Source organism: Typopeltis vanoorti, chromosome 19, assembly GCF_054136105.1.
Source record: "Typopeltis vanoorti isolate ZY-2024b chromosome 19, IOZ_Tvanoo_1.0, whole genome shotgun sequence".
Classification (NCBI taxonomy): Eukaryota; Metazoa; Arthropoda; class Arachnida; order Uropygi; family Thelyphonidae; genus Typopeltis; species Typopeltis vanoorti.
Window position 1 is genome coordinate 92,838,364 of NC_143567.1, and position 16,766 is coordinate 92,855,129.

At 35.7% G+C, this 16,766-nt stretch overlaps 1 protein-coding gene across 1 annotated transcript in view; it reads left to right on the forward strand.

Moving 5' to 3' along the window:
- The first annotated feature begins 3,807 nt into the window (after positions 1-3,807).
- Positions 3,808-16,766, forward strand: part of LOC150096345 (FAS-associated death domain protein-like) — a 45,212-nt gene continuing 32,253 nt past the window's right edge. The window contains exon 1 of the mRNA XM_090408994.1: positions 3,808-4,047. The gene's annotated coding sequence lies outside the window, so the exon portion shown is untranslated. The remainder of the gene's footprint in view (positions 4,048-16,766) is intronic.

Genomic DNA, 16,766 nt, shown 5'->3' on the forward strand with positions numbered 1-16,766 from the left:
AAATGCATATAAAAACAGAAATCTGTCTTTGTGTTTCATAGATTTTGAAAAAGCATTCGACAAAGTCAGACACACCAACTTAATAGAAATTCTTCAACAAATAAGGCTAGACGAACAAGACATAAGACTAATAACAAATCTGTATTGGAATCAGTCAGCTACCGTTCAATTAGACAACATTACCACCAGTGATATTAACATCAAAAGAGGAGTGAGACAAGGATGTGTGCTCTCACCACTCCTGTTCAACATATATGCAGAGGTAATCTTTAAATAAGCATTGCAAGAATGTCCAGAGGGAATCACAATAAATGGAAAGATTGTTAACAACCTACGATATGCAGATGACACCGTGCTAATTGCAGATAACATTATGGATCTCCAAAAACTCATTGACAGAGTATACATAGAAAGCCAAAGAATGGGAATAAATATAAACATCAACAAGACAAAATACATGATCATCAGCAAACATCCAGCCTCATCAATGAAACTGACACTCAATGGGAAAAATATTGATCAAGTGTCAAGATATAAATATCTTGGTTGCTGGCTTAATGAACGGTGGGATCCAGAAATAGATATAAAGACAAGGATCGAAGTTGCACGGCAGTTCTTCATGAAAATGAGAACACTATTCTGCAATAAAGACCTAAACATGGAAGTCAGATGCCGAATGCTGAAATGTTACGTGTGGTCTATTCTGCTCTATGGAGTTGAAACATGGACATTGAAGGCGACAACCATCAAGAAAATCGAAGCCGTTGAGATGTGGCTATACAGAAGAATGCTAAAGATATCATGGACAGAAAAAATTAGCAATGAAGATGTCTTAAAATCCATTGGCAAAGCTAAATATCTTGTACAAATAATCAAGAAACAAAAAACATCATATCTTGGACACATCATGAGAAACAGCAAATACCAACTTCTACAAACTATTTTGGTAGGAAGAATTGACGGCAAAGGAACTAGAGGAAGAAAAGGAATATCATGGTTTGACAACATCAAGACCTGGACAGGAAAGAGCAATGCACAACTGCTCAGATTAGCACAAGAGCGCAGTTTGTTCGCCAAGATGGTCGCTGACCTTCGATAGAAGATAGCACAATAAGAAGAAGAATTTCTATCTATGTTAATTATTTGATGTAGATATTTAAATTAGTTATATTTGTATTTCTTTGTCATTTATTTCTATCTTTTTTATAATTGGTATTTTTATTGCACATTATTTTAGTTTTATCAATGTTTATGTTCATATTAGAATTTTTTTGTACCTAATTCTTTAATAATTTTTTAGCTACTCTGATGTTTTAGAAATTAGTACAATGTCATCTGCAAATCTTAAATTTCCTAGATATTGATAATTTATTCTGATACCTCTTTTTCTCCAATTTAGATGTTTAAATATATCTTGTAGGCAAGCAGTGAATATTATTGGTGACAGGAATATTTTAATTTGCTTGTTGATGAAACAATCTTAGACACTTTTCTTTTCAATGTAGTATTGATTTAAAAGAAAATAAATAAATAAGTAAATACCTAACGCCTCTTATTCCCCATAGAAGCTTGGAAAAACCATTTTACTGTGCCACCACAGATGCGAGACCCCTCGACACTTCTGCGCATGGCAGAATAAGGCGAATCTATTCCAATAATAGGATAATCAATGATTTTCATCGGATTTGTTTATTATTATACGTCGGAAAGTTAGCTTTTCTTTTACCTAAATTCTACTTTTTAAAGTGGTAACTATTTTGCTTGTACAACAATTGAAAAATTTACCTATAAAGCACGTGATTTCGCTTGTTGGTAATGAATTCGTACATCGCCTTATTCCTTTCTTCCCTTCAATGTGATTTGGCTCTTCTTGGCATTGTGCCAGCTGAGTGTTTTGCATCTGTGGTCGGACAGTACGTTTATCTAACTTTTGTAAACTGAGCGATAATCGATCTGAGCTGTAGTCAATCAGAGATAGCTGACAGAAAGCCACTAATTTTGGATGGCATCCAGTAAAGATAGGCTAACAAGTTCCACTATCCAGTACTCCCTTACTATAATGCAGCATGTTATTGTCTGAAACTGTGCGAATTCTTCCATCGATTTTCTTGGGTTGACGCGAATGCTGAATTTCTGATAGAAAAAAAACCGATTTCCCAGACTTTGACTAACTTGGGAGCCTATCGAACAAAGTATTAGTTCTTCCATCAGGATTAGAATCAAAGTCAGAACAGCTTTCTTTGGGTGGACTAGCTCTATTCATTCAAACGTCATTTCCACAGAGCTAAACAGGCCTAATATATTTATTCATATCGTGCCCAAATATTGCTTCCTCTTTCAATCTTCTGTATATCCTTTTTTCTTAAAGCAGTGTTAAAGACGTTATCAAGAAAAGATAGTCATTAGCACTTTTCTTATTTCTTGACATGGGAATTTATATGCATCGTTTTTTTTTTGGAACATGATATTAATAATTACTACTTGATGACCAGAAGAGAAATCCATCAGATAGTTTTCATTATGATTAATTTTCCGAAATTTTACCATATATTTCTGGCTTTCATTCCCTACACTGTTGTTACTTCTTCAACAAAGAACATTTTTCTTTCTTTATATCTATCTTCTTTAACGGAAATTCCTGCAGATCCTACTCAGCCGATAGGTGGTAATGTCTTATTTTTCATTTCCTCATTATGAAAGTTATCCACATCACTACTTGATGCCTATTATTCAAGAAATCACATTCATGCTTAGTGTTAAATACTCTAGTTATATCCCTTTTACAATCAGTGTTATACATTAACACTTCACGGTTATTATTATTATTATTATTATTATTATTATTATTATTATTATTATTATTATTATTATTATTATTATTATTATCTGAGACCCCCAGGGAGTCAAGGACTCATCGAAGGAGGCTATAAATATTTTGAACCAGCTGTCATACCTTCCCTCAAATTCATTCACGCTAGATGCACTATCCCTAAAGGCAAACTGTTCCACACATTCACTGCTTAATAAGAGAATTGCACCCGCCTTATCCCCACCAAAGTACGTTAGCTCAATTCTTTGTTAAGAAGTAATATAATAAATTTATATTCTGAATAGGCTTTTTTGTCTTTCAGCTTCATGGTTTTCCTTTAACTAAAAAAAAAAAAATTAAAAATCAGCTAATGCCTTTTTATTCCCGTATACGGGAGTAGGTGAGGCCATTTAGCCCTATCTAACTTTTTTGGAGACTGAGTGGACAGTTCAATCTCCACTGGTACCAATCAGAGATAGATGGCCCAAGGCTATAACTGATTAAGCGGTACACAGTGAAGAGAGACGACTCAAATGTGCCGCCATCTCGTGGTCCCTGACCCTAACACAATATATTTAATGTCTGAAAATAATGTGAGTTCTACAGTCGATTTTCTTGAGTTTACGGGACGAAAAACCCGAGTTTCCGGGAGGAAAAACCCGCTTTAACTAGGTCCTGAGATATCATACCCTAATTCTTTTAGAAAAAAAAAAATTAAGGGTCAAAAAATCAATTTCAGGAACGAATTATACTTTTTTCCATAGGTTATTATTATATTCGATTAATGCTCCTGATTTAAAGAACGCATTAATCGAGGGATTGCTGTATTTATTTACTACCCCTTTAGTCTCCAATACGTTAGTGTTGAAAATTCCTCGCCTACTGTATTATTTTCTATATTTTTTTTTCATTAAGATTTTTGACACATGGTCATTTGAATAGATGGCGCTGATATATCGACATATGCAATTTTGGTATATATCCCTCCGTTACTAGATGCTATTTTTATGTGCTGTTATGTCGTCATCAGTCAATAAAGAATTTAGTCATTTTTTTTTTAAATAAATGATATTGCACTTGAACAAATGAAATAACGTGTCTTTTAAACATTGCGATTTCTCATCCTTGACGTATTTTTATTAAAGAAAACATATTTTAATGATATAGGAACGTAGTTTGGTGTCGTTCCATATTGCGAATATTTTGTGGCACCTTTTCATGAGGATATAGTACCTACGGTAAGTAAGGATATTTTCCGCTAGCATTATAAAATATGACTATAAATCATCCAAAGGAGATTTCGGAGTTTGGAAATAATGCACCTGGAAATAATGCACCTGTCTCTCTTTACTGACAACACAGTAGCCTTTAGCAACCTGTGGTAATGCCAATGCTAAGTTTTCATAGATATTCTACGTTTGTCATTTAAAGGTGAATGATTCAAAGTAACCAGACCCAAAAATTCTGCTCTAGAGACCAAACGGGAAACTCTTCCAATTCTTCAGTAAGCAGGGTGATAGTCTCTGAATGGACAGTGAAATTCATCTAAAAAAAACCCGCACACAAATATTATTTATATGGGCACTACGTGGAGTCAAAAGAATCATCATGAGAGACCCACTCTATTCATTAACATTATCTCCTTAAACCCATTCATTATTGGGGTGCTCACAACCACCTCTGGCAGTTCATTCCACTCATTCACCACTCTCCAAGTAAAGAACCTAGTCTGCATGTCCTTACCAACATCACCTTTGGACAACTTCCAAGTATGACCCCTTATTTTCCTTTACTCCCATGTATTGAAAAATTTCTTCTGTGTCAGTCTTATCGAATCCCTTTGGTAACTTATAAGTTTCTATCATATCCCCTCTCTTTTGTCTGTCATCTAAACTCCGCAACCCACATACCATTAATCTGTCTTCATTGGGAACTTCCATAGACTGTAACTAACTTGATCACTCGTCTCTGAATTCTCTCCACCACCTCCCGATCCCCAAGAAATGTGAATCTGTGCACAGTAGTCAATATGTGGCTTATTGACTAGTGTGTCAATAAGCCACATATAAGTCAATATGTGCCTTATAAAGAGGAATAATAACCTTCCTATCCTTACTTGTCAGTGTGTGTTCTTCAGCCTCCTAATAATCCTCTGAGCTATTTCGCCAGCTCTTACCATATGTCCTCTGAATTTCAAATCTCTATCCACCATCACCGCAGATCCCTAGCCTCATCAGTTTCCTGTAAACTAGTAGTACCATCGATATGATACAAAGTGTGTAATCTTTTCGTTCCAGAGTGCATTACCTTATATTTTGCAACAATTAATTGACAACCTTTGTCCTTTGCCCACACTGCCAATTTATTTAAATCATTTTGTAAAATATCTACATTACTTTATTGCCTCCCCTCCCCCTGGTTTTGCATGATTGGCAAATAACTGAATATTCCCCTTGAAATCTTTTACTGTATCTCTAATATACAAATTAAAGAGTAGTGGTCCTAGTACAGACCCCTGGGGCACTCCACTAGTCACCCTCATTTTCCTTGATTTCGCTCTACTGTATATCACCCTATGGTGTCTATCAACCACCTTCTATTCATGTCACCAGCTATCCATTCCCATTGGCACCAGCTTAGGTAATAGTTTTCCATGTGGTATTCTGTCAAATGCCTTTGCAAAGTCTATCAGTATCATGGTGTTTCCTTTATCCAATTCTGCCTTCACCTTATTATAAAATATGAATAAATTACTGATGCAGGACCTACTTTTTACAAAGCCATGGTGTCCCTCCATAGTGTATAATATTCCTATCTACCCATTCCTGAATTTACTGCCTTGCTCAAACAACTCTTGACCACTTCCCATGCACTAATTACATTAATTCCATGTAGTTTCTTAAGTCATGGCAGCGTTTCAAGTTGCCTCCTAAGTTTGTCATAATCACCAGCTTTGTAATCCTGCATAAACCTCTTCTTGACTGAAATTTCGACATGTTGAGCAACTTCCCCCAGACAAGACTGCATGGTAACTTTTCCTGATCAGAGGTAGAGTTGCCACTGTTGCTAATGTGTTACCAGATCCAACACTATCAAAGCCTGGTTACTTATCACGTGCTGTTTCAGGTAATTATCCGTAGTAACTGTAAATTCCACTTCCATTTTGCCACGTGTTCTTTCCTCCTTCCATTCTATATTGCCGTAGTTGAAGTCTCCATGATAATTGTTTGGCCTGCACTTTTGCTCATCTGTTAATGCATCATGTCCACATCATCTTATGGATCTTCCCTCAGATCTATAGTGGCAACCAACAATACATTTTGTCCTATTGGTCTCTATCTCACACAAAACATCCTCAAATGAACCATTTCCATCAGATGGTTCATTTTTCTTCGGTCTTCAGCTATCGTTAATAATACCCCTCCTCCTGTTCTATTTCTTCTATCTTCTCTGAAAATAAAATAGCCTACATTCTATCCCTTTAATTACATCATTCTCTTGTCAACCAGGTTTTGCCAATGCCAATGATTTTCACCAAGTTGAGCTGATCATTGTCAAAAACTCCTTCCTTTATTTCTGATACTTGAGACATTCATGTACGTACATTACAACATCCCTCTGAGGCCTACAGTTACCCTTACATAATGTTATTACCTTCCCATTCCTGGGAAACTGCATCCAGTTCTTCAAGATAATTCTTGGTGGTGGCTATTTCTGCACAGTCATTCCTGCACTTACTCATTTATTCCAGGGGTAGCTAGACACATGCTAGATGCTTCAACAGATATTTCAAATGAAAAGGTAAAAATTTCTCTCATAATTTCTCTCCAAAACTCAGTTGATGTGTACTTCAATAGAATACAGAATGAAATGAAATGAACAAACTTGTTTTGCCAGATGACTGGAAATTGGTTAGGCATTTGGAACAGAAGTAGCATGTAACATGCTAGATAAAAAAACAGTGGATTAGTGGCAAAATTAAAAAGATCTTACAAATTATTGCTCCTAATTTGAATTTGACTGTTTTAAATTCTGTTAAATTATTCCCTTTGTTCCTGATATTTAAAAGGTGGTAAATATTTAACATGGGTGGTCTGAACCTCGGCTTCAACCATAGATGGCAACACTATTGGCAAGATTTTTTTTTTCTAAGTTGGTACATCTGTCATAAGCATCCATGTGAAATTGCAAGTCATTCTATCAAGTAGTTTTTTTTTTGTACAGCTGTTGGAAGCCAAAGTGTTGTCTTTATCCCTTGAAATGGATAAAATTGAGTATCATGCAGTTATAAAATTCTTTGTAAAAGAAGGTTTAACAACAAAAGAAATTCATTCAAAGTTCATAAAAGTTTATCAGCACTCCTCTCCTCCATTTTCAGCAATTAAGAAATGAGTTGCCGAGTTTAAACGCGGCCATACCAGCCTTCAAGATGATCCATGTGAAGGATGTCCAAAAACTGTAACAACACCAGAAATTGTTAATCAGTGCACAATATGGTATTGGATGACCGCCAAGATAAAGTGCGTGAAATTGCTGATACTACAGGTATTTCAAAAGAACATGTAGCATATATTTTGCATGAAGAATTGCAAAAGAAAAAGCTTTGCAAAAGATGGGTTCTGCACAGAGCAAAAACGCTATGTCCTATCAGCAGTCCTCACAGGCACCTAAGTGCCCACAACCTTTCCAAGTATTCTTGGACTTTGCAACCATAACTCAAGGATAAGGTGATTAACCTACGCCTCCCGGTGTATCTTCTGTCTGTAGATGCGTGTGTTCAATTGGCCGGTTTGACTGCTTGTGGGATGTAAAACCCCAGATAAACGGGCAGAAAAACAATGCTGTCCATGCCCAAGACCGGCTAACTTGGTTATGGCTGAGGAAGATCCTTAAGCTTCTCACATCATGGATGGGAATCGAACCTAGGACATTCCTTCCCCAGGTATATGGTTGTGAAGCGCATAGCCGCTAGGCTAACTACGCAGACAGATCAAAAATGCACTCGCATGAAAATCTCTGAACAGTGCTTGGAGCTTTTTAACAAGAATAAAACTGATGATTTTGTATATCGATTTATTACTGTGGATGAGACTTAGATTCACCATTACACCCCAGAATCCAAACAGCAGTCAAAACAGTGGACAAAATCGGTGTTTTGGGATGCTAAAGGCATTTTGTTTATTAATTATCTTGAAAAGGGTAAAACAATAACCGGGGAATATTATTCCAATCTTTTAAACAGACTAGATGAAAAAATTCATGAAAAAAGGCCCAGTTTGCAGAAAAAAATCAAATCATCTTTCATCGGGAACAATCCACCTGCCCACAAAGGTGTTTTGACAATGGGAAAATTAAGGGATCTGCACTATGAATTATTGCAACATCCACCATATTCCCCAGATTTGACTCCCATTACATTCTATCTCTTCCCAAAACTAAAAATCTTCCCCTTGCTAGTCAGCATTTTTCTTCAAGTCAAGAGGTGATTGCAGCTGTAGAGGGGTATTTTGCAGATCTTACTGAGCCACTACAGGGATGTAATAATGGTGCTGCAGCATTGCTGGAATAAATGAACATAATCTTCCTTAAGAGGAAGATTATGTTGAAAAATAAAAATAATTTTGAAATTATAAATTAGGTTTTTCATTGTTAGAGCGAGAACTTTTCAGACCACCCACATATAAATACACACACACACACACACACCTTATAGAATTCATAGTATAGGCGAGTAAACTTTTTTGTGTGTGTGTGGCTAGTAAATTTGTGCTATTTTTGAAAGCCCTGTTTGTAAGAATATATATATATATTCGTATAGCCAGCTGGGTTTGCTGAGTAGGTTTGACTCTTGGTGTAGGCATGTATGGATGTTTATGATCATATTTAGGTGGTAGATCAACTTTATCACCTGGTGTGAGTACCACAATATTTACTGGAGACATGAAAGAATGATTGGTCTCTAGAACAGAGTTTCTGGATTATTAATAATGATGATAATAATAATGAAAAAAAAAAAAGACAAAATTCTTAGCTCACGCATAGTACTATACATCTCTTTTTTTTAACTGAAACATTCCCTTTCTTAGCCACCTCTGAAATCAGTACCTTGTGATCCTCTATTTTAGTCATTCTTGCCACCTTGATATGCTACATTTTTTCAATTTTCTTCATTTCTGTTTCCATGTACATATCAGTAATCCTCAGTCTCAACTAATTTTGCTTCTGCTAATAATTCTTCGCCAGATATTATTATTATGTGACATCTCCAGGGAGTCCAAAGACTCATTGAGGGAGAGTGTGCCAACAGCATTGAAAAATTGAACCCCTTCCAACTACTTATTGTACTCAAACTTGCTTAACTTTTTGTGAGTCATTAGTAGCAGAGGCTCTACCAATTGACCAACCTTTGCTGGCAAAACTAATATTCCATTAGTTTTGCAAAGTCATTACCCCACAGTTCTAATAAGCAAAAGTGCTTTCTCAATATATTGGCAACAGTCCCTCACACACACACACACACAAAAAAAAAAAAAGAAACTCAGCCTACTTTAAAGCCAGTATTGCAAACCTCGTGCTCCAAAATGCAGACAGCATGGTCAGTTTCAAAGTCTCATCTCTGTTCACCAACTTCTCATTTAAAGACACTTTAGGCCTTATTCAAGCTAAATTTCCTCCTGATATTTCAGCCTTGTTTAAATTCACTATAAACTTTGGCTTGGTTAGGGAAAATTTTATGAACAGGTGTCAACAATGTCAGTGCATCATCATGGTTACGAATCTGAAACATTCTAACCAACCAATAAACAAAAATACATTTATATATATAAATAATATCTTACTGGAAAAGTAAGATAATATATTGTTGATCTGGTAACAGCATATGACAAGGTGCAAGAAGAAAGCTCTTCAAAACATTAGTTATATGGTGTAAATGGGATTATATCAAGCAATACGTAGTCTCTATTTAATCTGTGAGTCAGCATTTAGAACCGAAGGAGCTTTGGGTGATGTTAAATTAGGTGTGTGACAATGGTACACATTATCTCTGCTATTCATTATTTATGTGGATCACATTATGAAGGAAAGTGGTATTAAATCTGATATCAAAATTGACTATGTTAATCTTAGCTGTTTATTTTATGCAGATTATGTTATACAGTACTTCTGAATAAAAAATCTAGCACAAGTCTGCAAGATTCCCTGACTAAATTGAATAACTGTTGTAATAAATTCAAATGTGAAAATCAGCAATAAAAAGACAATGAAAATAAGCAGAAGTATTGAAAACCTCAACTGTATCCTGAATGGTGAACCTATAGAATAAATAAAACATTTAAGCTATTTAGGCAAAATTTTTAGTGAAGATAGCAAATTAAATATGAAAATAGGCAACAGAGTTAGTAAAGCTGATATGGCTGGAAGTCAGCTGAATAAATTTATATGGAATAAGAGAGAAATTAGCTGTATAGAAGACAGTGTTCAAACCAATTTTAACTTACAGATCTGAGAGCTGGGTTTAGAAATAAAACTTGATCAAAGAGTAGAGACTCTCTATTATAAGAGTTGTGAAAAAGATTGGTGGAGTGAACAGATTATTATTAGGTGATGCCTCTGTAAATTGTACGAGTTCTCAAGGCTTGTCTTTATGCGTGATGAAAAACCCAAGTTTCCGTGAGAAAAAAAAAACCTGTTACCTCCGTATGAGATCGGCTAACCTACCTTCAGTTGAAAAGAAAACCATATAAAGATTCATCTTATCATGATGAGAATCGAACTTGGGCCTTTTCCAAAGGGCACGACATACCGCCATTCTTCCAGTTGCATTACAGAATCACTTAAGCACAGAGATGAAGATGGTACCAATGGCAGTATAACATTTGTGTCAATGAGGATATTAGGAAAGAACTTGCCATTGTTATAATTCAGGAATATGTTAGTAGAACTAATCTCAGGTAGTATGGTCACTTAAATAAAATGGGAAAGGAAAAATCAGCAAACAAGTGTTCTTTGCCAGGTTGGCATGAAAAAGAACCCTGGACAAAGACCAAGATGTAGATGGATTGATACAGTAAAAAGTGCTTATTAGACAGAAATATGAGCTCTGATAATGTTGGAATCTTCACAGATAACAGATTAATTTGGAGGAAAATTGTTGCATGAAAGTTAGTAATGGTGTACTATCATAATTATTCAGTACATACCCTGATGGTACATATCAGGAATTTGATGATGTATTTTCTTACTCTCCATGACTGACTAACTAGAAGGGTGGATACAGTCCAAGGTGGTGGTGTAACAATTCATCCTCTTTCTGACACACAAACATTCATTCATTTGAAACTGTATGCATATTCTATGGATATTTTCACAGTCAATCAGAATTGCCATGAGCAGTTCCACCAGTTTTCTCTAAACATTTAGTACAGCAAGTGGAATATGAGTCTATTGTAATAAAAAAAAAAAAAAAGAAACATTGGCATGTTTATTGAAATTTGAGTTCAGACGCTGAAACACTAGTTATAAAATAGTTGAATGACTTATGGAAGATCCATTTTGATATATTGTTCAAAGTTCTCATCACATCTTTGCAAATGGTGTCCACATAATCAAAATAGCAGCCTTTCAGTGATGCATTGAGCTTTGGGAACAACAACAAAAAAGTTTCATGAAGTTAAGTCTGAGTATGGCAGCTATAATAGCATGCAAGTTTCTTTTTCATGTTAAAAAACTCCAACAGCGAGCACTTTGTGGCTGCAAGTGTTGTCAAGAGGAATTAGCAACAGCATCCTGTTTTGCTACTGAAACACTCGCATCTGATTATCTGTAGCATATATATAATATGAACATACATTCATGAGCCAAAATATTATGGCCACCTGCCTAGTAGCATGTTATGCTTCCTTTTGCTAAAATAACTGCTTGCACCTGTATTAGCATCAACTACTAGACCATGGAAGGCATCCTGAGGTATTCAAATTAGGAAATTAAGGTGACCTAGAGGAGCAAACAATACTTAGATTTGCTCTTTAAACCATGCCTGCGCAATGTGAGCCATGTGACATCTTGACATGAGACATCTTGCTGGAAGAGTCCAGATCCATTGGGCCACATTTTCACCATGTAGAACAATAGCTAGTCTGAAACAGTCTTCAGGTAAGGATTAGCAGTTGTGATGAGAGAACCCAGTGATGGTCATGAGAATGCTACCCATACCAAGATATTGCCATCACTGGCCTGTTACCATCCAACAACCATGCTGTCAGGTTGGCTGGAAACAGGCTTGGGTGATCATTTTTTTTTTTTTTTTTGCTTATTACCAGCATGGCCATTTCCAATGAATTCTTTGTATACAATTCATATTGCAGAATTCCAATTTATTATCAACATTGTTTTGATTTTTGATCTTTCTTAAGAAATTTTGTCCATTTTGCTTCTTTAAATTTTTAGTTATTTGACAAGTTATTGAATAGATCCGAAATCATTCTAAAACAGTGGTTATGCGCAAACCATGTCAAGGATGTTAGCCATCTAGCAATTTTCTGCCATAGTGGAAACATTTTAAGTGTCTCAAAAATACATACACATGATAGCAATTACCACCATGAACTTTCGTCATAATTTATTAGACACACATTCACAAGAATGCAGTAATTTTATCACTGCAAATATTTCATTAATGCATCTGCATAGCTACAACAAAGAATGTTAATCCTATTTACTGAACTGAGCCACATGCTGGATGCCACTTGGTGGTTACAGTAAAATACGATTACAGTTAAGGCCCAAATTTAAAATGAAGTGATTTGAAATAAAATTAATTAGATAATGAAATGACACAGCATTAAATTAAATTAAAAGAAATAATTGCCATTTATGAGGATGGCAAATCTTGGCGAGAGAGAGAGAGAGATGGTCATTCCAATTTAAATTTAGGCTGTGTAGCAGTGCTTCAACACTCTTTAAATAACTGCTCAAGCCTAAACTGCACTGATGCAAAAGGCAAGTATTGGACAGTAGTATATTGTGGTCGGTGTCCACTCCATGTTGAATATGGCCAGATTTTTCAGGTTTATTGTTAATATAAGATTGATGTTCTTGTAATCATTTTTCAACAGAACGTCCTGTTTGTCCAAGCGAGCAGAGGCATTTGCTTTGAACTTAGTAAACACCAGGAAGAGAACAAGGGGAGCTGTTTCTTTTGTGGATGGTAATCAAGAGGAGATTTCGTTGATAGGAAAAAACAAAAGTAGGAACCAAATTATCTTAGCAATTGTCTGAGATGCCTACGATATATGGGATAGGGACTTGCCATAGATGTTCAGGGGTTTGGTGATGGGCTTGTAAGAGTTCAAGATGCATTTAAACTTCCTGAGGTGAAAAAAATTATTCTGTAGTAAGATGCATTGGATGATGCTCAGTTCTTGTTGGAGAGCTTGGGAATTGGAGCAGATAATGCTCTGAATTTTAATGTATAGAGCAGCCTGTAAAGGTAGGTTTATGGTGAATAGAAGTAGCAAGTATTCCAGAAGGGATACAGGAAAGAAGAACATCCCGGAAGGCTAACTATTTATCCTTTTTTTTTTTTTTTTTTTTTCCATAGTGAAGTTGATGGTGTAGGCTGATTTTGGTTAAAAAACAAGTAGAGATTCTTCTGAGTCTAGCAAGATGGCAGATGCATCATCTACTTATCAAACCCAAAACAAAGGTTTGGGTTGTATTGAAGAGAATAGAGATTCTTCAAGATGCTCTAAGTAGAAATTAGCAAGTGCAGATGACAAGGGGCCTCCCATGGCAGTTCCTTCAATCTGTTTGTAGAATTGGTTCTGGAACATGACACAGTTCAACTATGTCTGAAGGAAACTCATCTGATAACAGTTTGGAGAATGTTAACCAGAGGTACACCAATAAATAAGGACTGGATATCAACGCTAATCATGAGGTCTGTAGGCTTAAGGGTTAAGCTTTTTATTTTTTAGGTTTGCCTGAAAATCCATTTTTACCTGGTCAAAAAATGATCATTTCTTCTCAGAAGTTTTTGTTTGGCCATTACGGGAGCTTAGAAGTGGGTAGCTAGTGTCCACCCTTAGCCAATCACAGAATACCTTAAACTGATAACCAAATTAAAATCACTGGTTTGAATTTGGCATTTGGGAAAAGAGAGTATGGCAGACAACTGCTGTGACATTGCAGTCCCCAATGCTATATATTATGTCTGAAATAGTATAGGTTCTATGATCGATTTTCTTTAGTGTATAGGATGAAATAAAATCTGAGTTCCTGGAAGAATATACCTTACTTGCCTGTATCAGAGATCAAATAACTTAGAGAACAGGTCAAGTAAAGGCTAAAAAATTTTCCTATTGTCAGCAACTCAAATTGAACATAGAAACACCATTTTCACAGGATAATGTTTTATTTTATTTTTTTTTTAAATTATGCTTTAAAAAAAAAATTATTGGAAACCACAGCATGTTTTGGTATCATGGGTGGACTGGGGTGTCACAATCCAGGTGCCCTGCATTAGAGACTAACATGGAGCTTTTTCAAGCTACACAACCTCCATTAAGCAGGATGGCAATTTGATATCAGTAATCAAAGTTGCCTCTACCTAAAAATCTTTACAAACATTCATGTCACAGTGAGATTTGGACTCAAACCTGTTGATAAACATGTATAATACTTCCCTTTGTGACAGTCCATTCATACAGTGCTTTTGAATTATGGCCAGTGTCTATTTATATGATAATACAGTCACTGATGTGACTATTTTAGTGACCATGGCCCTCCCGAGAATCAACGTGCAATTTTTTGGAACTGTTTGTTTGTTCGTTTGTATCATCGATTGCTACATTTTTTTGTGTTTTGGTGTTTTACTCGGAATTATAAACTGTTTTGTAACTCTTATTTAATTGTTGTTGATAATGGTAGCCAAATCAAAGTAAGGGTGCTGTTGCTTCCAGTGAAAAGAAGATGCATAAACTTATTACATTACATACTTAGATTTATTATTATTATGGGGGACCTCATCCCTACCAAGCATGTCCCTCAGGTGGCAGATGAGGGAAGCCCAAGCAGGCAGCTCTGAATAGCAAATAAGGAGCTGTGGACCAAAGGCACACTTCAGAACCATGGTCAGGAGGTGCTGTTGACCGCTGTAAAGATGCCAGCAAATAGAAGAATAAAAAGGCCTTCAGTCCTGCACGGTTCTGTGCAATCTAACTAAGGTGGTGGTGAGAAATATGCAAGAGCAGAGGGTGCTAAGAATTCAACCCTATTTATTGGTTCTTTCAACGCTGAAACTTTTTTTCCGACTCCCATATTGATTTCCTGTTTCAAGAACTGCAAAATATAAAGTTTGATGTCCTTGCTATTTTTGAAACCGAAAGAAGCTCTGAATTAACAGCAAAATGGAACAATGGAATGTCAACCAGATTTTACTGGGAGCTTCAGATAATGCTACAAGGGATGGAGGAGTTGGCTTCATCATAAATGAAAAGCTAACTAAAAATGTTATTTCTTGCACAATCCATTCTGAACGACTGGGAACACTAAAATTAAAAATAGGAGAATCAGTAACAATAAAAATAATAGCCTATGTACCCACCTCAACAGCTGACTAAGAAGAAATAGAAAATTTCATCAGCTTTGTGCAACCTACGAGAAACATTACAGAAAAAAACAACATACACAATAGTGTACTTTTTTTTTTGTGGGGGATTTCAATGCAAAGATTATTATTATAACGGTGTCTCCATTGAGTCAAAAGACTCATCGCAGAAGACCCTACATTGACACACTAACCATTATTTACACCAGCGTTTTCCCAAACGTTTCCTACGACGGAACACTTCGCATATCCTGAAATTTTCACAGAACACCTTGGTTATTTTGTAATGTATTAATTATTAATTAATTGTTAATTTAGCTGATTTTATTAATTAATAATTAATTAAACATCAATTAAACATAAACATCATTAAATTAATTTGTGCTGATTTTCATTAACATATCCCATTCTGATCACCAAAAATTTATAATGTTATAAGTATTTACGAGTGAATGCAGACTTTTTCTCCTGTGTGCTAGTAGTTTTCCCCTCCTTTTGTACATCCTGGAGATCGCTTTTTAGGCTGGTGGTGGTGGATGACTCACTATCTGTTGCATCACAAACGCCTTCAATAAGAGATTTCTTAATACCAAAATTAAACAAAGTCCCTTGTCTCTTATTCATATTAAAATTTAAATCTGCAGGCGTATTACTTTTAAAAAATTATGGCACTACGGTTTAGAAACTTTCACCCTATAATACGAACTTGCGAAGAAAGTATTCAGTATTACTAGATTTGAGAACCGGATACAGACTACCTTGATCTTCAATTTTAGTGGAAACATTTTCTTTATACTTCCTTGCTGATTGGTCATGAATATTTGCAGCACAGATGTTATTTCTTTCAGTTTTCAGAACAGAGGATATGCTGCCCATTGTTGTAATTGGTTTGCAAGCAGTTTTTATGACCAGTCATAAACAGCGACATTCCCTTTTCCAAATATTGAAAGGTTTCGATGAAAATTAATGATACACAGATGTTATTAGGCATTCTGGGTCTGAGCTTTTCGACATATTCACAAATATTATTCTCCTCAGAATATTTCCACTATAAAATATTTATTGAAAAATGCTTAGAAAACTAAAATGACAAATTCCAGGAGAACTTCTCGTGAAACACTTATTCACCTTCTGCGGAACACAGTTTGGGAAACCCTGATTTACACAATACCTATCATACTTCTCCTTAAATTCATTCACAACTACCTCGGGCATCCCACCCATTCACAATCCTTCAAGCAAAAAATCTAGTCCTAACACCCTTATTAACCACACTCTTACATAATCTCCAGGGATGGCCCCTCATTCTCTCCCTTCCTGCACTGGTCTTAAAAATGTCATCAGTATGAA